Source organism: Chiloscyllium plagiosum, unplaced genomic scaffold (genome assembly GCF_037043375.1).
Source record: "Chiloscyllium plagiosum isolate Xiang-an unplaced genomic scaffold, Cpla_swu_hap1 HiC_scaffold_37, whole genome shotgun sequence".
In the NCBI taxonomy this organism is placed as follows: Eukaryota; Metazoa; Chordata; class Chondrichthyes; order Orectolobiformes; family Hemiscylliidae; genus Chiloscyllium; species Chiloscyllium plagiosum.
In genome coordinates, this window is record NW_028270175.1 from 23,136,329 (window position 1) to 23,159,271 (window position 22,943).

The following is a 22,943-nucleotide window of genomic DNA, read 5'->3' on the forward strand; positions in this document are numbered from 1 at the left end:
CTTCCTTTGTCACCCGAAAGGAAATCGATGCTATACTGGTAAACAATTTAAGATAGAATATTCCAGTCTGATTTTTATTAGGGGATATAGCCCTGAGGGGAATACCAGGGTTTTAGAGCCAGGCTACAATGCTCCGTTTTACTGAACGATTCATTATTCGTATTATGGTGCCTAGCATAAACCCAGCAAGCAGATTTGGACCAATGTAACCACTGACATCACAGTCGCCATTTAAACTCTTAACTGTGTCCAATGACCAAAAGGAATTAGAAAGCAGTCGCTTGTCTTCAATTAATTTAAGCTCTTCCAGATGCAACTGAACTGATGCAGCATGCACAAGACACAAGATGGTTCCTGGCTACATGTCAGCCAATGTCTGCAGATTCTTTTGTCGCATGGAGCTAGCTTGGTACCAGAGAACCAGTGCCTCAAAATAACAACAGTAATATCAAAAACCGTCACCATCTATTGGAAAGCATGTAGGGGCAACACAATGGGAAAATTATAACATTATATTTTCCACAATCTAATAGTTTAAATTTAAATTGTGTTCCCTGACTGTTTTCCATTCCCAATTCAACTAGAATCTGGCACACAGGCACTTTGGAGTCGATGGGAAACATGCCAACTTGATTCACCTCCTGACGAGAAAAACTGTTTTCTTCACAAGGTGAGTGAGTCAGCTGGTATTTTAAGATATTTGCAATGAGCGAATAACTGACAATAAATCTAAATGCTAACATACCGCCCCATCAGACCACTGATGCCTCAGGTTAACTATGATCATAACAGCACAAAGATGGCAATTAAAAGAAAAGGAACCTTTTCAAATGATCAGTGTGGAAGCTGATGGTAGGTTTGCTGTCTGTGATACCCAAAACACAACCATTGTTGAGAGACAGAGACAGACAGAGAACAAGAGAGAGAGGAGTTTCAGTTTTATTAAAGGCAACACTAGGCTACAGGCAGATGGGGAAATGTTTCAAACTTTTGATTTGTCTCAGGCAGGGAAGCTTTGAAAGAACAGATTGGTAACTGAAGCAGCAACAAGAGCAAAAGGCAATGTGAGATGTTCAGCAAAGGTTCCAGTCAGTTCGGCAGCACTCACTCCTCTGACTGGAGTCAAACCTGACAGGGGCAGCTGCTGAAAAGAAAAGGTTCATGTTTTGAAAGCGGGTCTGATAATAATCTGGTCTGTATTTTGTCTGGCTGTGACATTAATTATTAGAAAGGGGCTAACCTGGGAATGACAGTATGTGGCGCTAACTGTTAACAAGCTGCCTATTGTAACATTGGTCTGAGAGGCAGAGCCTGGAATTTCTGCCTACGTTTTCCAATGGCATTATTTTCACATTGGTATTAAAACAGCACCAACAGGGAGCGACAGAGAAAACAAAAATATCTAGGATTTACACCATTTCCAGCCACATCTACACTTCAGATCCTTCAATAAAACACGGTCGCTCGCTACATGAGTCTTCTCTGCTAATCACTGTGAACACTCTGGTGCTTAACAACCAAGTGGGAGATGTGGTCCTGAAAGGCAGTTAGCAAATGGACCAAATAATGTGGAACAGAATCAGGAAGAAAGACTTGCATTTCTATAGCACCACTTAAGGTCTCAGAATATTCCAAACACTGTACATTCAATGAATTGCTTTGGGAAGGAACAGATTATTGTACTATACAGCATGTGCTAATTTACACACAGCAAGGTCCCAAACACAACAATGTGACCCTGAGCAAATAATCTGTTTTTGTTCTGCTGTTGATTAAAGGATAAATATTAGCCAGAACATCAGGGATGGCTCCCCTGCTCTTCTACAAATAAGGCCTGGGTTATGTTATGTCTCCCTGAGAGGGCAGATGGCACCTCAGCTTAGTGTCTCATCTTAAAGATGCCACCTCAGTCAGTGGAGCACCTCCTCATTGGGACTGGGGGGGTCACAATGTAGATTTTTTTTGTGCCTGGTAGCATGACCAACTAATCCACAGTCACTCCCATCTGTGGAGTTGGGGGATGGGAGAATGGGGGGTAAGTGAAAAAAGGAAAAAAATGTGGAATATGGAATTCCAACACTCTGACATCAGCCAATTAAAATCTCATTTTCTCAACAAACTGCTGCCCCGATGAACATTCCACTAATGCTTCTCTCTCTGCTTTCCCAAGAGAATTCCATTCAGAGAACAGTATGCCCTTTTTCTTTACTATTCCAATTTATTAAATAAGATGCTCTTATATTTTATTGCTGTTATTTTTAATTGCTTGTCCAGTGCATGCTGAAGTTATTTGGTCAGACTTCTCCTTGCCTGGTGAAGAGTGAGCAATGTTACTGTCCATGATTTTTCTCTCTCTTCCATTGACGTCACATGCTTTTTTTAATTTACTCTCTTTTCCATTTCTTTCCCTAGCTTCTCCTCCTTGAATAACAGAAGGAAAGAATACCCCATGCCATTGTAACTTTTCTACAATGGCAGATATGAGGTAAATACCGTAGGAAATTATTGCAATATTGTGAAAGGGAGGGTACCTTGTATTTGTCAAAATTAATGTAATTGCTGAATTGGCCAAAGATGCATTTAATTTAAATTTAAGATGATAGCCATTCTTATGAAAGGTGAGTGGGATATCAAAGGCCTTATGTCATAGGCCACAGTGGAGGTTGCCAGTGCAAAGGAATGCTACACCCTTCCTCACAGACCCCTTACAGCGGTGTCGAATTAACATTTCTCCCCCACAAGACTCTTTCTGTTTAGTTGTCCAGGTTGCAATTGCAGCCTTAATTGGCCCGCTTCCATTTTAGGATCATAGAAACCCGAGAATTTGAAAAGAGGCCATTCAGCCCATCAAGTCCACACCAACCCTCTGAAGACACCACACCCAGACATACCCTATTGCCCAGACTGCACATCCCTGGACACAACATAACAATTTAGCATGGCCAATCCACCTAACCTGCACGTTTGTTTGGGGGGGGAGAAACCAGAGCACCCAGTGGAAACTGACACTGATACAGGAAGAACGTGCAAACTCCACATAGACAGTAGCGTGAGAGTGGAGTTGAACCTGGGTCCCTGGTATTGTTAGGCGCCAGTGCTAACCTTGGTACTTGGTACTTCTGGATCTCCAGAGAGCTAAGAAAATGGAGGAGCAGCAGGGTGGGGCCATCAAAGCTCAACTTCACCAAAAATATCTGAGGTGTGGGGATGGGGGGGGTTGTCATCCATATATTTGGGGCAGTCTGTGTCCTCCTCATTCAATTTCCAGTGAAACTGGCAGTGGCCAGAACACCCTCCTCATTGTTCCCAAATGTCCTTCCTTAGTTGACAGGAAGAAAATAGTTCTCTTCTCTTCTCTTCACCTAACATTTCAAAATAAAAGCAATCAATGCCTTTGAGATCAACCGACTTTGCAAAGGTTTCAGGGTTTTTCCTGAGGTACTTGCCAGAGTGAGTTCCCGGAGTTCTGTGGAACTGTGAATTCAGCAGAACTCCCCAGTTACCCTGGAAAATCCCCAGAGATGTTCCTTTGACTTATGGAAAGGCTGAGCAGATTTACTCTCCCTCTGATTCTAGACTGATGTCACCCCATCCTTAGCAGCTATGGCTTCAGCTTCCAGAGCTATGTATAGTGCCATTCCCTTTCTAAAATTCACTGCCCCTTAAGTTCCTCTTTAAAGACCATCTCTTGGACCACATCTATGGCCACCTCTCCTGATAACACCATTGACTAAGCATTTACATTTTTTTTTAAATTGGAAAAAAAACCTCAAGGAATCTCACAAAAGCAAAGTTCTGTCCTCATTCATTACTGGAACAATCAGTAGCAGCACAGTAAGGATGAATATTTGATTTAATTCATTGCTTTTTTTGTGTACAGAGGTACAGTGAAGTGTTGTCTTACATTCTTTCCAAGCAGATTGTACTCGACAAGTGCAACCAGGGTAACAGAAGAGGAGTGGTAGATGGCATTTAATTTAGATAAATGTGCAACATTTTGGTAGGGCAAATCAGAGGTCCTGTTATGCTTGTCTTTATTGGTCAGGGCATTGAGTACAGGAATTGGGAGGTCATATTGCAGTTGTACAGGACATCGGTTAGGCCACTTTTATCATACTGCATGTAAGTCTGGCCTCCTTACTATAAGAAGTATGTTGTGAAACTTGAAAGGGTTCAGAAAATATTTACAAGGATGTTGGCCAGGGTTGGAGGGTTTGAGCTATCAGGAGAGGCTGATATAAGAGTATATGAGTACTACTGCAATGTTATAGCTGGTGAGAAGGTGCAGAAAGAGACAGAGATTGGGGGGGGGGGGGGGGGGGTAGTGGGGGAAGAGAGACACAGACAGAGAGAGACAGATCAACATTAATCTTAAAAAAGTTCATTCAAAAGTCTGACAACAGCAGGGACGAAGTTGTTCTTGAATCTGTTCATACATGTATACAAACATTTACACCTTCTACCCAACAGAAGAGGGTGGAAGAGAGCATAACCAAAATGGGAAGCGATTTTGATTATGTTGGTTGCTTTCCTGAGAATTATAGATGGAGTCAATGGATGGAGGGCCGGTTTGAGTGATGGACTGGGCTGTGGTCATGATTCTGTAGTTTCTTGCAGTCTCGGGAAGAGCAGTTGCCATGCCACGCTGTGATGCTTCCAAATAGGATGTTTTCTATGGTGCATCTATAAAAATTTGTAAGAAGCCCCTTTTAAGAGACCAGCAAGAACATCGACATCACAACAGCATAGTGGTTAGCACTGCTGCCTCACAGCACCAGGGACCCTGTTTTGATTCCAGTCTTGAGCGACTGTGTGAAGTTTGCACATTCTTCCTGTGTCTGTGTGGGTTTCTGTTGGGTGCTCCAGTCTCCTCCCACAATCCAAAGATGTGGAATTGCCCTGTAGTAACCTAGCCTGCACATGAGAGTCAATGTAGGGTTATGAGATAGGGCAGGATGCTCTTCAGAGGGTTGGTGCAGACTCAATGGGCCAACACCCTCTAAATGCAGTGTAGGGATTCCATGAACATGTTAGAGCAGGCCCAGGAGAAGAATGAAGTGGGGGCAGGAGTCACAGATTGTGAGTAGTTCCTGGTTACTGTTTACTTTTGTACAAAGACATCTATTGAAAATAAACCAGTGTTCAATTGGCTGAACAGAAACAATCTTAAACCCAGATCAGGAACTCTGACAACTGAAAGGCAAATAAAGCATTGGAAAGGTGGGAGAATGAGAGAGACAGAGTTCCAAAATGATAAAACTGAGCAGAAGGTGTGTGAAATTGGGAGAAGCGAAGTGAAGTGGAACCTGCCAATTGTTGGTCAATGTTTGGAGGTTGCGCACATGGAAAAGCAGATACCAGGGCTTTTTTTTTTTTTACTTTGCCTAGTTGCCAGCTAGCACTACTGGAAATCTGCACACCATGTGTGTGGTTTGTCCAAGCTCTCCTTTTAAACAATTGGAAACTCTTCCACAGCATTGGCCTGAGGTGCCTGGTGAGAGTCTCTGCCAAAGGTGTGAAGTCAAGAAACTATCTGCACCTCCCCTGAAAGTCCGCTGTGCATCTCCAGCACTTTGTTTTTGATTTTAATGCAGGATGACAACCATTACAAGTTTTCTTTTATCACTGCCTGTAAATAATCCAATTTTTTACTACTGCCCCAACTTTCACCTTTCATAATCTGTAGGACACACCCAGGGCTGTCCTGCAGTCACAATGAGGAATTATCTAGATATGAATCTATTCGTTCTCCTCTTATTGCTCAAATAGGGTGAAAAATTCATCGCATTTCACAGGTTGTTGAAAACATTCACCATTGATAAAATGGTAGTCTTTTGTCACCTCAATGATTTTATTTCTGCTGGTTCTTGAACACAGGCAGGATCTGCCAACACCATTGAAGAAACAATGTTTCAGGAGTGGACTCACTGTCAGACAGGAAGCAGGGAGATAATTAACCTGTGATTGGCCTGGTAGACAGCATGGACCACTAACTTAAGTGAGTGCTCCAACTAGCATGTGATGGAAGAGGTGAAAGCTGGTAGAGGGGGATCTTGTGCAGAATCAAGCAAAGGCCACGTAAGAACAAACAGTTGTGAAAGTAAGAAAGATAGGGGAGGGAACTTTTTGAGAAATCAGAACTGAAAACAAGATGTTGGAACCACAGACCAAGCCCACCTGTTTCCAAGATCCAAAAACACTACCTTGCACACTAGCCCCACTCTGCTGGCCATTGTTCCATCAACACAATTTGTGCTATACATACTAAATTGGAAGCAGGAGAAGAGTAAGTTAAAGTAAGAGTTCAAATTATTGTTTAGATTGTGTGGTTTCCCTAGAAAGATTTATAAAAAACTTTATTAAGCATTATATTTGATGTCCAAGTGGAGTTTTCATGTCCATATTAACTCCATTCAACTCCCATAACATTGCCCTCTTCTGCTCCCATCTCAGCCCATTTACTGCTGAAACTCCCTACCCTATCTTCATCACCTGTAAGATTGACTACTCCAATGCTTTTCCAACCTGGATCTGTCTCTGCCCAACCTCTCCCACCTGTGTAGATATAACTTCATATGAACCTTTATGGTCCATAACCTATCTTGTACCAAATCCCACTCATCCATCATTACTGCTTTCATTGACTGACAACAGCTCCTATTTCCTCAACACCTCATTTTAAACTGTAATCTTTTTGTTGCCTTATCTCTTCCCCATCTGCATAAATGTAGTAAATGCTAAAGTGTCTAAACCCTACAAAACACAGTTTCTCCAATTCTGACCCCATATGTACCCCCCCCCGCCTCCCTCATCATAAGGAATGTGCCTTTAATCAACCTTCTGGTATGTTTCTCTTCGGAGCCCATTAAAGTCTAACATGACTATACAGGGACACACAGGAAGGAAGTCTCCAATAAGCAGGATGTTCAGAACCAGAGGTCACAGTTTAAAGATAAAGTTTAAGGAGTAGGCCATTTAAAAGGACATGGGTTGATCAGACATTTGTTCACCTAGAAATCAGTGAGTCTGTGCAATTCACAACCACACAAAGGGTTGAAAAGAAAACATCTTCAAGAAGGAGTTAGATACTTTCTTATGGCTAAAGGGATCAAAGGATATGGGGAGAAAGTGAGAACAGTGTACTGAGTCGGATAATCAGCCAAGATCATATTGAATGGCCTACTCCTGCTCCTATTTTCTATGACCTTGTGCCAATGATGTGAAATTTTCTTTAAAACCCATCAGTTCAATCAGGACTCTAGTGATACTCGTCCAATAGCTCAATTTTTGGATCACACATCTAAGAGATGTTTTAGGAGGCAATTTTCCACATTAAAAGTTCAACATTGTCAAACAGACCCTGCAACAAACACAGAACCTATTGGAATGTTGGATTTCTAACTTAAAAAAATCCAACTGTTAGTGTCTGGCTTACATCTTCACATGATCCCGACCCCTCATCTTCTGTACTTGCTTATAAATCAGTCTGTCTGGGCTGCACTGAATGGGTGGTAGTCCTGGCAGTGTCAGCAAGTATGTGAGAGTATCATGACCCGATCATGGATTCAGCTTCAGTATCAAGGAAATGAGCCAAACATATATCATAAAAGTTCACTCTGCAACAGATACTGCTTATGCTGAGGAGGAGACATAAACTGGCAGTCAGCAAACGTTTCTGGAGCACTCTGTTCACAGCCTTGTTTTCCCAGTGTGTTCATCCTGCTCCATTCCCTTTTGGACCACACTTACAGCATACAAAGTGCAACGTGTCGCAGTAGATAGCTATCTGCATCTGTCCTATGACAACAACAAACACCACTTATTTAGACAGCTGTTTGCAGTGAAGTGCAGAATGGAGACAGAGGTCTAATGTTACCGTCAGAAGTTGCAGTGTGTTGAAGATGCAGGAGCTCTGCAGCTAGCGCTCATTAATAGCGTTTCTAACAGACTATCAATGAATCTTCCTCGTGACTGACAGGATGTGTTGTAAGATGGAATGGTAAATAATGACACTCATACGAAGAGCCATGTTGGTGACTGACCATCTGTAATAAATTATTAACGTCTCTAAACCACATAACTCAAGGCCATTTGTATGTATCCACCTGAACCTAATATTACAGCACACCTTCCAATCGGCTGGAACTGCCCCAGAATCTAGCAAATTTTGGAAAATTACCCCAAGTAAAAAGGAAGAGTTATGGCTCAGGTACAGGCAACTGGGATCAAGGGGATCCCTGAAGATATAAAGGGGATATAGGAGTTTATTGAAGAAGGACATCAAGAGGGTGAAAAGGAGGCATGAGATAGCCTTGTATAAGAAGATTAGGGTGAATTTAAAAAGATTCTTTAAGTATATTAAAAGAAAAAGGAATAACTGGAGAGGGAATAGTACTGGGGTGGCATGGTGGCTCAGTGGTTAGCACTGCAGCCTCACAGCACCAGGGACCCAGGTTTGACTCCACCCTCGGGCAACTGTCTGTGTGGAATTTGCACATTCTCCCAGTGTCTGTGTGGTTTCCTCCAGGTGCTCTGGTTTCCTCCCACAATCCAAGGATGTGCCGGTTAGGTAAATTGGCCATGTTAAATTGCCCATAGTGTTCAGGGATGTGTAGGTTAGGTACAATAATCAAGGGTAAATATAGGATAATAAGAGAGAGGAATGGGCCTGGGTGGGTTACTCTTCAGAGGGTCATTGTGGACTTGTTGGGCCGAAGGGCCTGTTTCCACACTATAGGGATTCTATGAAAGCACTTCCTCAGTAATACATTTACAATGCCACTTTGCATTGGCCTCCTGATTTGTGTTACATTATCTCGGTTGTTTTTCAGTGATTGAATTGAATGTAATGTTGGGTTTTTAAAATTTTTTCATTGAATGTGGGCAAACCCTGCAAGACTGTCATTTGTGCCCTGAGAAGGTGGTGGTGAGCAATTTTCTTGAAAACTATAGTCCAACCAATCCAGGTAGTCCCACATCCTTGATATTTATCCAATGGCAGTGTTGGAAATGGTGGTAGAATTCCTGGGCAGGATGATGAGCAGCTCAAAGTGGAAGTCTCAAGCGTGGTGATCCAATGTCTCTGCTGTTTTTGATTTTTGAGAGGGTAGAGGTCGCAGCTTTGTAAGCTGAATTTTTGGAGTGCACCTTGTATATAGTTAGTGTACATACTGCTGCCACTGTGCATTGGTGATGGAAGGAAGGAGTGAACATTTAAGTATGTGGATGTAATGCCAATTAAGCACACTGCTTGGTTCTGAAATGTGTCAAACATCTAGATTGCTGTTGAGCTGCGCTCATCCGGACAAGTAGAGAGTATTCCATCACACTCCTGGCTTGTGCCTTGTAGATGGTGGATAGACATTGGGGAGTAAGGTGGTGAGTTACTTACTGCAAGATTCCTAGCCTCTGACCTGCTCTTGTAGCCAGTGTTTATATATATATATATATATATATATATATATAGATATATATTGATCCCATTCAGTCTTTGGTCAACAGTAATTCCCAAGAAAAGACCATAACACCATCAGAACGAGGAACAGGAGTAGACCATTTGGCCTCATGAGCCTGTCCTGCCATTCAATGAGATTGAGCTTGAGCTGACATTCCTCACATCCATTATCCTGCATTTTCCTCAGTATTAATTCTCCTCCTGATCAAGAATCTATCTCAGCCTTAAACATACACAAGGACTCTGCCCGCACAACTCTTTGTGGCAAGGAGTTCCAAAGACTGAGAAGAAATTTCCTCCTCATCTCAATCTTAAATTGGTGTCCCTTTATTTGAGATTATGCCCTCTGTGAGAGTGGGGGACTGAGACATAAAAATTTCAATTGAATGCTAATTCTCTCATTTTGCTATTGCCTGACACTTGTGTGGTGCAAATGTTACTTGCAACCTATCACTCTCGCCAGTTGCTCCCTTAAACAACTTTATAATCCTGAAGGCAGCATTTCCATAACAAAGTCAAGGTAAACAAAAGCTCAATCCATGGATCACAAAATAACCTTTCTTCCTGTATACCATATATTATGTAATGAAGTTAAAAATCACACAACACCAGGTTATAGTCAAACAGATTTATTTGGTCTATATACTGGTGTTGTGTGATTTTTAACTTTGTACACCCCAGTCCAACACTGGCACCTCCAAATCATGAAATAATGAATGCTGCCTGAGAGTTCCTCTCTGTTGATTGGGAAAGCTGGGAAAATCCTCTCCATATTGAGGCATGTAATGATTGTAACAAGGTCATCCAGGTTGGACCTCATAGAAGGTGAGTTCCCTGATTAGACCAGATTAACAGCTCCAATCAGGGAGCCCTGGCTGACAGATGAAAAACATGAATATGGGAGGTTCTGTTTACTTTGACAGTGGGCTCGGAGGAAGCTGGGTCAGTGTCAAGGACTTTCCACATGTAAGTAAAGGATGATTTGGTGACAGGATACTGGCCTCTGTGGAATTATTGCAGGGCATGCCCCTTGAACCAAAAGTGATTTTTATTTAAATAATAGAGGCATGAAAGCATCAGCCAGTGATATATGTATTAGCTATACACTCCTCAAATATGAGTGTTGTGAGTTGCATGCTTTCCCTCTGAAAATGGGCCTTAAAACACATACATGCCATTGTCATAAACTAGGCAAGTTCCCCAACTAGATTAGATTACTTACAGTGTGGAAACAGGCCCTTCAGCCCAGAAAGTCCACACCGACACTCTGAAGTGCAACCCACCCAAACCCATTCCCCTACATTTATCCCTTCACCTAACACTACGGGCAATTTAGCATGGCCAATTCACCTAACTAAACTGGTGCCAACGTTTTAAACACACAGCATGATACAGCAATTACAAATAGGCCATTCAGCCCAAACAATCAGTGGTCATAATCATTTAATGTGAACTGTAGTCCTAATCCCATGTGCACACCCAACACCCATACTCCTTCATCCTCCAATTATTCAACCATGCATCCAACTGACTCTTAAATGTTGACAAGGGGCAGAAAATGGCAGCAGGGTAAACTGTTCACAGTGAACCAGTGCAGGGTTACAGGGATAGGTTTTGGGTTTGGGTGGGATGCTCTTTGGACGGTCAATGTGGACTCAGTGGGCCAAATGGCCTGCTTTCACACTGAAGGGATCAATGATTCTGAGCTGATGGACCAAAAATAAGTCCTCTCCATAGCCACAGCCTGCAGCAGGCTGTAGTGCTGTAAATTTGGATGTCTGCCTCACACTGAGGAGGCCATCCCACCCTCTGCAGCTGCTGGCCAATCTTGTTCAAAAACAGTAAGTGCTGGAGAAACTCAGCAGGTCTGGCAGCATCGGTGGGAAGAAAGCAGAGTTAATGTATGAAGTCCTGTGACTCTTCTCCAGGACTCAATCTGGTTGGCTCCAAAAGTCTCAGTAGTGGACACTGTTGAAACTGCAGGCAGGCCCGCCCACAAGGAGGTCTGATGGATTATGAAGTGAGATAAGTCAGCGATATTGGTGCCCACCTTAGCAAAGAGGGAAGAGGATTGGCAGAGAGGAAGGTAGTATGGCCTTCCGATGGGTAAAGGGCACCCTCCAAGGATAATGATTTCCTTTCTTCCCATCATGGTAAAAACATTTTAGAAAAGGCAAGCTGTCCACTTCTGCTTGACTTTCCCACTATAATTTTTGGAATGTGCAGGGTAATATTGCTTATTTATTTACATATGATGAGTGGATAGCCAACCACGTTCAGTGTCCACTTGCCCTCTTCTTATAATGGGGGTGAGCTCAGTGTTGGCTTGGAAAGTGGTGGGTTAGACACCAACGTATTCTACATGCCCTCAAGCTGAAAACATAAGTGGCGGGGGCATGTAACATCCAGCCCATGGTCCCCATTTTAAACACTTAATACGTTCCACACCCAACATTTTCTGTGTTTTGAGCTGTTAAGTCACAAGCAAGGCTAAATGTTGGAGTGATGCAGAATTGCTTAACTGTAGATAGTATAAGAATCTTATATCCACAAGACTAACTGCTCACTTAAAGACTTCCTGTGGGCTGCCAATATAAATCTCGAAGTGAAAGGTTCTAACCACAGTCTGTTCATCATGTAGTACTCAAGAATAATGACCTCCCTGCTGCAGAGGCTGCTGTCAGTGAAAGTTTCTACCCCACACTGTGGCCTATCCATTGATCTGTAGCAAGCTTACATTCTAAATAAGGTTCTGAATATCCAAGCACAAAGGCAGCACAAATGACATCCCTCACAATCAGATCGAAACAAATAGCCTTTTGCTATAGAAACATATGAATTAGGAGCAGGAATAGGCCACTTAGCTCCTTGAGCTCACTTCAGAATTCAGTAAGATCATTACTGATCTGATTACTCCACTTTCCCACCTACTCCCCAGAACATTTTTAAAAATCTAGCTACCTCTGCCTTAAAAATACTTCAAGACTCTAATTCCACTGTTTTTTAAGGAATAAAGTTCCAAAAACATATGACCTATGAGAAAAATATTTTCCATATTTGTCTTAAAAAGTTGACACCTTATGTTCGAGTGTAACCCCCTAGTTCTAGGTTCTTCCTTAACAGGAAACATCCTTTCCATATCAAACCTGTCATCATATTCCAGGTGTGGCCCTTTATAACTAATGCATTGCCTCACTACTTATGAATTCATTTCCCCTTGCAGTAATTGATAAAATTCTATTGGCTTTTCTAATTACTTGCTCTACCTGCATAGTGAACTTTTACAGTTCATGTACGAGGACACCCAGAGCCCTCTCCATCTCAGAGCTTTGCAATCTCTCACCAATTAGATTTAGTCAATAGTGAATCAAATCAAATCTCTAACAACAACTTCTCACTGTATGTAACAGCTCTGATTAATTGACACCTCAAATTTAATTTTCCACAGTCCTATTGATCTGTACTTGTGTAAAATGCTGCAATCTGTTCACTTGGAACTGAATTGATATGGTTCCTTTTGATAAATATTATGGATGATACTATTTTAACTGTAAATTTCATGGCCCACATAAATTTCATGCACTAAACAGACATTTGAGCTTCTTGCAAACCAGCCAAGAAATTAGGAATCAGAAGCATGTCTTAATGATATAGTCCAAAAAAGACATCCAGGGCTCATGATGTAGGCATTAGGACCTTTGCATATGCAAATAGCGAATTAGATTTTATATTTTGCCTATAATGTGCTAACATTGTATAAGGTGCTTTCCAGAAGCATTATCAAACGACATTTGACACTAAGCTGCATAGTAAAGTATTAAGGCTGATGGGTAAAAGAGATTTTGTCCCCCCTGAAACCTACAGGAGAAGGAAAGAGGCAGAGGGATTTCAGGAGTGAATTCTAGAACTTAGATCTTGACAGCTAATGGTTCAACTCATGATTGAATAACTAATATTCATAACCAAAAAGGAACTGAACTAAGGAAGTCAAAATCTGTACCTGATTATCCTTTTCCCTATCAACTTCTTTACTCCATATTACCTCTCATATGCAAGTAGCTCAGCTACAATGATTGAGGAGGGGAAATGTATTTGTGTAATGCCATTTTTAACAGCATTATGCAGATATAACTCAATTCAAGATTACCTTCATCCAGTGGCAGTGCCTACTCCCAGGGAATTGATGCCAGTCTGAACAAAACCATTAGGAGTGAGTTTCTTCCCATTTATTTTTCAGTGCAGTATATATCCCATATACCTCATTAGCTGCAAAGAAAGCATTTTGGGACACCCATCCTTTCTGAAAGGGTTCTGTAGAAATGCAATTAGCAATGTTACTGCTGCATTGAAAAAAAAGCTTTTCTTTTGTGCAGTGCATAAGCAGTACAGTAACAACGCCAAAAATTAAACTAAGCTTCGGTGATTGTCACTGTGATTGACAGGATGCCGGAATCTCCTGCAGATTTTGCTTAGGACATGTCCTGTTGTCACTTCCCTGCCAAATGTGTTGATCCCATTATATAAACAGTGGACCAGACTGAAGGCTGACTTTTTGGTATTCAGCACCTCGATTCTACATGTGATGTGATATATCACCCTCCTTTCTTGTTTAGTCTATCTTTTTGTATTCCAGCAAACCTGTCCAAGAAAAGTATTACATCATGTGGCATTAATCCTATTTTTCTTCTATTAAGAAAAATATAATAAATTCAATTCATCAAGTACAAGCTCCACCCACAGCTTGGAGCCTAAAGATGGAAAATTGGAGGCACTGGAGTTTTGTGCAGAAACCAGTTGAGCAATAATTAAAACTAGCCAAACTGCCCTTACTAGAGGGAATTAGGATCTATCAAATTCCGCTGCCACAAACTTTACATCAAACCAGTGTTTGTTTCTGTGCTTTTTTTTTTACTATTTTACCACAGGTTTCTGGTTAGAACAATTAAGAAATTCTGTTGATGTTTGATGGAGGAACAGCATCTAAACGGCAATCATCTCTCCTCTCCCTCCTCCATCCCTAGTCTGTCACAACATTTTGTGTCGTTAACAAGGTTAAATGAATGCTTGAACATCCTCAATGTTTCAAAAGTGCAACCATTCAGACTGTGCCTTCTTAATGCATCTTCAAGGACTATGCCACTGTCTTCACTGTTCACTCATTCTGATCCTGCACCTGAAAGGCTTGGAATTCCTGTCCACTCTCAATCATTTCTTCACTTTACATTCCATAAGTTTCAAAACAACAACAACTTCACAGACATTAGATCTTGGACAATTTGCCAAGAGCATAACAGGATAAAAACTGCAACAACACAGAAATTGCTGGAAAAACTCAGCAGGCCTGGCAGCATCTGTGCAGAGAGATCAGAGTTAGATCTTTCGGTCTAATGACCCTTCTTTAGAACACCAGTGATAAAACTGCTCCTGAATCAAAGGAAGAGATAGCAGAACAGGTGACTACACTCTTGGTCAAAAATATCCAAGCTTAATGTCTTTGAATCATCGTTGTTTAAGTTAATTTTTTTTTCTCCCTTTTTTAATCAACATTGATTTGGGAGACTGAGTCTTTATCTGTGTTTCTTGTTAAAAGAAATCACAAATGTACAAAGGTTTCTCTGCTCATAATATTACGTGAACAACCATTGCCACACAAGTGTAGAAAGCTTTTCTTAATCAATGTCAAATCTCAGTTTCTATACCAATGACTTTAGTGAACAACCTTCCACACTCAGCTGAAGAGGAGCCATGCCCTTGCCCATAGGCACATTTCCCCATTAGGCACAAAAGGAAGCAAATGGTGTTGGATCTACCTCCATGAAACAGAGTGAGGGCAGGTACACAACAATAAAAAAAGGAACATAGTGAGATTCAACGCATACTTTGAAAAGGAGAGGGATCTTTAAATGATAAAGGGTACTTGACTGGAATTTTTAGACAATTATAAGGTACTGCATTTTGGTAAAGCATACCAGGGCAGGACTTAGACATTTAATGGTAGGGCCCTGGGTAGTATTGCTGAGCAAAGAGACCTTGGATGGCAGGTTCACAGATTATTGAAGGTGGAGTCACATGTTGACCGGGTAGTGAAGGCAGCATTTGGTACACTGGCCTTTAGTAGTCAGTGCATTGAGTATAGGTCATGTTGCAGCTGAACAGGACATTGGCTAGGCCACTTACGTTGGTCTGGTCTCCCTGCTATAGGAAGAATGTTGTTAAACTTGATTTACAAAGACGTTGCTGGGGTTGGAGGGTTTCTTCTATCGGGAGAAGCTGAATAGGCTGGGGCATTTCCCCTGGAATGTCAGAGACTGAGGGGTGACCCTTGGGAGGTTTATAAAACCATGAGGGATATGGATAGGATGAATGACCAAGATCGTTTTCACAGGGTAGGGAGTCCAAAACTAGAGATCATATGTTTAAGGTGACAGGGGAAAGATATCAAAGGGACCCAAGGGGCAGTTTTTTCATTTAAAGGGTGGTGTGTGTCTGGAATGAGTTGCCAGAGGAAGTGGTGGAGGCTAATACAATTACAACATATAAAAGGCATCTGGATGGGTATATAAATAGGAAGGGTTTAGAGGGAAATGGGCCAAGTGCTGGCAAATGGGACTAGATTAATTTAGGATAGCTGGTCAGCATGGATGCATTGGGCTGAAGATTCTGTTTCCGTGCTGTGTGACTCTTTGACTCTGACTCTATTTCAACAAGATCGAAGAGAGAATGTGCCCAGATAAACGGAAGAGAAAAATCAGCAAGTAAGGCAGGGGACGGACAATGGAAAATGTTCCAACAGAAGGTGATTAGACAAAATATTCACAATAGAAGTAAAGGAATGCAATAAAGAGAAGAAAATCCCTTGGATCAGTAAAGATAAAATTGAAACCAGGTTTTAAATATATGTTAAGGCAAACCAAGAGTTAATACAAAAAGAAAATGGAATATCAAGGTGAAAAGTTGAATGATAATGAAGAAAGACTGGTAGGGGAAATAAAGAATTTTCTTAACAGTAACAAGGAAAAGAACAGTTAAGGAAAAGCTAGGGTTTATTAGAGACAAATCACAGTGAATGAAGGCAGAGGTACCAAATGAATACTTCAGATTTCATTGTAAATCTGGCATTGGGAAATTAAAGGATAAAGGCAGGCAATAAGATTGAGCAACTATAGAAAAGCAATAAAAAGCTTGGATATTTATATAGTTCCTTACACGTTTACAATACATCCCAAAGTAATTTAAATATGATTTGTTTTAGTTTAGTCACTTGCTTTAAAAACTCATGCTGGGGCCAATTTACATTCAAAAGTCCTTCAAATAGCAAATATATGGATGAAAAGATAATTTGGTTTTTTTTGCGGATGTTAGTTCGATGAGAAATGTTGGCCAGGTCACAGGAAGAACTCCACGCTTCACTTAAAATAGTGCCAGGGGACCGTTCACATCTGCTCAGACAGGCAGATGGGGCCCAGGATTGACATCGCGTGCCACATCCCCCCCAACTTAAGCATTTACAACAAACTGAATACTGTGCTGACATGTCAACCTAAACTATGTTCCAAAATCCATGACTTTCTGATACAGACACACCAGGACTGATTAAGAATCAACTAAGATAAAAATAAATAACTTTACAAATGGAGAGGAGAGTGGCCACATTCATTGTTAGTTATATTGCAACCCTATCCATTATAATAAATTGTTGTGTTTTTAGATGTAACCTTTGGTCATTGTATTAATTTAATCATCCTAATGACACTGGATTAAGATACTGTAACCTATTGCAATAATCACTCAGCCCTCCTATGCTGAGGTGAGAATATGTTTTTGTTTAAGCCTAGAAACTAGTTTGGCTTCAATATAAATTGAATTGGAGTGAAAGATGGACCCACTGCCTTGAATGATTAATGTAATTGCTGGATGCCATTAAACAATCAATACTCTCTGATCCCATTTACAAATTGGGTAATCCCCACCCTAATGTTATTCTACAATAAAAAGTCAATACAAACTTTGACCTGAGACGTCAAAATGAATTTACAAAATTAATGCATCAATACCATGTCCATCATTGCCATGGATAAATAATCCTGACCCATCTTAAGGAAACTGGAATGGTTTAAATGATAATTCATTATTCACTGAACCTTGGAAACTCTGGGACTAAATATGAATTTATATTTTACATCATGCTGATTTCTAATTTTCTGACTGCAAATCTTTGGTTACTCCCAAGATATTTCTCTCTATGCTATTTCCTACTTTTGTTATTTCAATGATCTTTCACACCATTATCTGTACTCTTGAAGTCGGACAGTTGCTTGTGTCGAAGCTGCTGTTGATGCAGAGAATGAATTATATTTAGCCCCAGTTAATCATAGAGATCCACAGCACAGAAAAAGGCCCTTTGGCCTATCAGTGATCCCAGTTGTGATGGGTAGTAAGAGCAATCCTAAATCTTGCAGTTATTTCTGGAATCACGATCTCCTTGGTGAACCCCCTTCCTTGTAAATAAAGCTTTAGTCTAAAGAACTTGTATTTATTTGGCACCTTGCACCGCCTCTGGAAATATGACCCCTTCAATTGAGTTGTTGTTATGCAGGCAAATGCAACAGACAAGCCCCATAAACAGTCACCAAAGCAGATTAACTTTGCATCTGGTAAAGGCTAAATATTCAATGTTGGTCCTGGGATAATTAATGTTTCCCTGCAAACTTTGGAATGGCCTTGGTTGAACATTTCACCTTGCACACTGTAGCAATAGTACTGAGTCAGAATCACATAAGACAACCAACACTGGCGGAAACTGACATTTAATGAAGTTACCTCAGAGATGTAGAACAGAATATATTGCACAAAGCCTCTGAAAACATTCAATAACCTGCTGGAACAAATACATGCATGATTCATAAAAGAGAAAATGCTGGAGAAACAGTCAGTGTGGCACTATCTATGGCAATAGAAACTGAGTTAACATTTCAAGTCCAATATAACTCGTCAATTACATTGAAAAAAAATCATAGTGGATTTGAAATGTTAACTCGGTTTCTCTCTCCACCTGCTGAGTTTCTCCAGCATTTTCTCTTTTTAATATAGATTTCCAGTATCCTCAATATTTTGCTTTAATTATAGGTGATTCAATTGTTATGCTTCAGCTAAACACTGATGAAATGCAAAAATGACCAAAACTGACTAATAAAAGAAAAGTCCTCAACCCCTTTCTGAGAGATTAATAATGTTCTTTGTTCTTTCACAGGATGTGAGCATCACTGTAATGGCCAAATCCATGTCCCATCCATTATTTCCCCTGAAAGCGTGGTGTCCAGCTGCTTCCTTCTACTACTGAAGTCATTGTGGATGGGGATTCAGGAGTACTTTTCCATGAGCAACTGCTGCCCTGGATCTTGTGGCACAGTGGCCGTATCTGTCACTTTGTATTAAAACTATCTACCTGATATTGATTACATGAGATTGAAGACCGACAACAATGTGGTTATCTCTTAACTGTCCTCTGAAATGACCTAGCAAGTTGCACAGTTGAAGGGCCATCACTGATTGGCAAGACCACCATTTGTTACCTCTGACATCTACATCCATTGAAAAAAGGTCAAAATATCAGAATGAGGTGTGAGGACAGATTGTCTGTTTGGAGTTTAAAACCGCAATAATTAGCTGTTGCTTTAGACAGATTCACATAGTGACAAAATGTCTGAAAACAAACTTTCCAGCCTGAGCTAAAAATCTTCTCAAAAATGTTAAATTCACATGGAATTGAGCCGACAGTATCAAGGTATCTGATTATTCTAGAAGAGATTTAGATTAATGCTCACTTGTACTGAAGATGGAAAATTGCACATAAATGACATTTAAAAGGAAAATTATCAAGTATAAGGATTGTAATTCTGAAAATCTCAAGTAATCTCAAACTGATAGCAGCTTCGCTCATGGATTAAGAGGGAGGGGAGGCTAAGTGACTGGCAGAAAATGCAGGGAGTGGAGATGCAAGGTGCAGCCTGGAAGTCTGTTGGGTCCTCCCTCTCCTGCTGGCTTGACACGGTGCAATCATACTGCTTTCGGTGATGCACTCAATACTACTATCAGTCAGGCACTCAAACAGCTTAAAAGGTATCACTGGGTCCACTGCTCTGACTTCACTTTCATGACAGCAAAGATCAAGTCAAGTGGTGGCATTCGTGGATGGCAATGGGACTATGGTTAGAATGAGGGATCATGGGACTATGAGCCCTATGATAGAGCAATGGAGCTGGCAAACACTTTCACTTGGGGTATGGGAACAAAAGACTGCTGGTGTCTTGAAAGCATAACAAAAAGTACTGAAAGCATCCAGCAGGTCTGGCAGCTTTTTAAAATAAAATCATGGAATGGGAGAGAACTAAAGGAGGCCATTTGGCCCACTGTGCTTGTGCCAGCTCAATGGCAGAGCTAGTCAATTTATCCTCCTCTTTCCCCAAAGCCCAGTAATTTTTCATTCCCTTCAAGCACTTATCCAGTTCTATTTTTAATGTTTTTATTTAATCTGCTTCCATGACCCATTCAGGCAGTCTGTTCCAATCATAGTATAAAAACAAACCACGTTTCCTCACGTCAACTCTGGTTCTTTTACCAGTCACTTTAAATCCACACCCGCCTTCCATTAGAACTAATAAAGCTAACGTTTTTCTAATTAAATCTCTCGTGATTTTGAACATCTCAACCAAACTTCTTCTTGACCTTTTCTATAGCAAGGCGACAAATTTGTATCCCAACATCCCACGTGCAGACACTTCTTCAAAGCTGTTTGGCACTTTGGAAGCAGTGCTGGTGCAACAATATCTGGCACCGCAGAGGAAACCTTCTGCCTTGCATATAGCCCCACAACCCACCTAACCATTTAATGTTTGGAAATGAATATTGTACATCATATGAATAAAAAGTTTGCATTCAAAGTTTGTGCGAAGATTTGTAGCTCGGGTGCTCGTTGTTGTGGTTCTGTTCGCCGAGCTGGGAATGTGTGTTGCAGATGTTTCGTCCCCTGTCTAGGTGACATCCTCAGTGCTTGGGAGCCTCCTGTGAAGCGCTTCTTTGATCTTTCCTCCAGCATTTGTAGTGGTTTGAATCTGCCGCTTCCGGTTGTCAGTTCCAGCTGCAGTGGCCGGTATATTGGGTCCAGGTCGATGTGCTTGTTGATTGAATCAGTGGATGAGTGCCATGCCTCTAGGAATTCCCTGGCTGTTCTCTGTTTGGCTTGTCCTATAATAGTAGTGTTGTCCCAGTCGAACTCATGTTGCTTGTCATCTGCGTGTGTGGCTACTAAGGATAGCTGGTCGTGTCGTTTTGTGGCTAGTTGGTGTTCATGGATGCGGATCGTTAGCTGTCTTCCTGTTTGTCCTATGTAGTGTTTTGTGCAGTCCTTGCATGGGATTTTGTATACTACGTTGGTTTTGCTCATGCTGGGTATCAGGTCCTTTGTCCTGGTGAGTTGTTGTCTGAGAGTGGCTATTGGTTTGTGTGCTGTTATGAGTCCTAGTGGTCGCAGTAGTCTGGCTGTCAGTTCAGAAATGTTCTTGATGTATGATAAAGTGACTAGTCCTTTGGGTTGTGGCATGTCCTCATTCTGTTGTCTTTCCCTTAGGCATCTGTTGATGAAATTGCAGGGGTATCCGTTTTTGGCGAATACATTGTAAAGGTGTTCTTCTTCCTCTTTTTGCAGTTCTCGTGTGCTGCAGTGTGTTGTGGCCCTATTGAACAGTGTCTTGATGCAACTTCTTTTGTGGGTGTTGGGGTGATTGCTTTCGTAGTTCAGGACTTGGTCTGTGTGTGTGGCTTTCCTGTATACCTTTGTGGTGAATTCTCAGTATCATCACGTCTAGGAATGGGAGTTGGTTGTCCTTTTCTTCCTCTCTAGTGAATCGGATTCCTGTGAGTGTGGCGTTGATGATCCGGTGTGTGTTCTCTATTTCTGTGTTTTTAATGATTACAAAGGTGTTGTCCACATATCTGACCCAGAGTTTGGGTCAGTGTCTCGAATGTATGTGGGGAGTTCCTGGACTAGGGGGGATAGGACAGTGTCGAGGTAGGTAGAGATGAGTTCAGTGGGGCAGAAGCATACTGAGACAGTAGGTCGACCAGGGTGGTCAGGCTTGTGGATCTTGGGAAGGAGGTAGAACCGGGCAGTGCAGGGTTCCCGGGCTATGAGGTTGGAAGCTGTGGGTGGGAGATCTCCAGAGGTTCTGGGAGATGATGGTTTAGTGATGGGGGGTGGGGTCATGGTCGAGGGGGCAGTAGGAGGCGGTGTCCTTGAGTTGGCGTCTGGCTTTAGCGGTGTAGAGGTCAGTGCGCCAGACCACCACTGTGCCCCCTTTATCCGCTGGCTTGACGGTGAGGTTGGGGTTGGAGCAGAGGGATTGGAGGGCTGCGCGTTGTGAGGGTGAGAGGTTGGAGTGGGGGGAGGGGGGTAGACAGGTTGAGGCGGTTAATGTCCCGGTGGCAGTTGGAAATGAAGAGGTCGAGAGCAGGTAACAGGCCAGCGCGGGGTATCCAGGTGGATGCAGTGTGTTGGAGGTGGGTGAAGGGTTCCTCGGAAGGTGGGCAGGAATCCGGATTGTGAAAGTAAGCTTGGAGGTGGAGGCGACGGAAGAATTGCTTTTCGACGTCACAGTGTGTATTAAATTCATTGATGCGTGGACGGAGGGGAATGAAGGTGAGTCCTTTGCTGAGGACTGATCGTTTATCCTCAGTGAGGGGGAGGTCTGGAGGGATGGTGAAAACTCGGCAGGGCTGGGAGCTGGGATCTGGTGTGGAGCTGGGAGTGGGGGCGGAACCTGTAACTGGAGTGGGTGTGGTGATGGGGGGAATGGGGGTGGAGTCATGAGCAGGGGTAGTGTTCCCCTCGGGTTTCTGGGGGGTGGGGGTAGTGACAGTGGGGTCTGTGGGGGGGGCGTGTCAGCGGAATGCAGGTGAGTGGCAGACCCCACTGTCACTATCCCGACCAGATGGCCTCCTTCTTTAGAGACTGCAATTTCCCTTCACACGTGGTTAAAGATGCACTCCAACGCATCTCGTCCACATCCCGCACCTCTGCCCTCAGACCCCACCCCTCCAACCGTAACAAGGACAGAACGTCCCTGGTGCTCATCTTCCACCCTACCAACCTTCGCATAAACCAAATCATCCGCCGACATTTCTGCCATCTCCAAACGGACCCTACGTCCAGGGATATATTTCTCTCACCATCCCTTTCCGCCTTCCGCAAAGTCCATTCCCTCCGTGACTACCTGGTCAGGTCCACGCCTCCCTACAACCCACCCTCCCATCCTGGCACCTTCCCCTGCCACTGCAGGAACTGTAAAACCTGCGCCCACACCTCCTCCCTCACCTCTATCCAAGGCCCTAAATGAGGCTTCCACATCCAAAGTTTTACCTGCACATCCACTAATATCATTTATTGTATCCGTTCCTCCCGAGGCGGTCTCCTCTACATTGGGGAGACTGGGCT

The 22,943-nt window shown here is 42.3% G+C and overlaps 1 protein-coding gene and 1 long non-coding RNA gene across 2 annotated transcripts in view; one reads left to right on the forward strand and one right to left on the reverse strand.

Annotated features, from left to right (window-relative positions):
- The window catches only part of acap3a (ArfGAP with coiled-coil, ankyrin repeat and PH domains 3a), a 328,671-nt gene that overhangs the window by 275,133 nt on the left and 30,595 nt on the right, over window positions 1-22,943 (reverse strand). The gene's annotated exons all lie outside the window — the stretch shown is intronic.
- Window positions 547-18,880, forward strand: LOC148139778 (uncharacterized). Its single transcript, XR_015753526.1, has 3 exons — window positions 547-670; window positions 2,413-2,485; window positions 18,705-18,880. It is a non-coding gene; the product is annotated as an uncharacterized LOC148139778 (long non-coding RNA).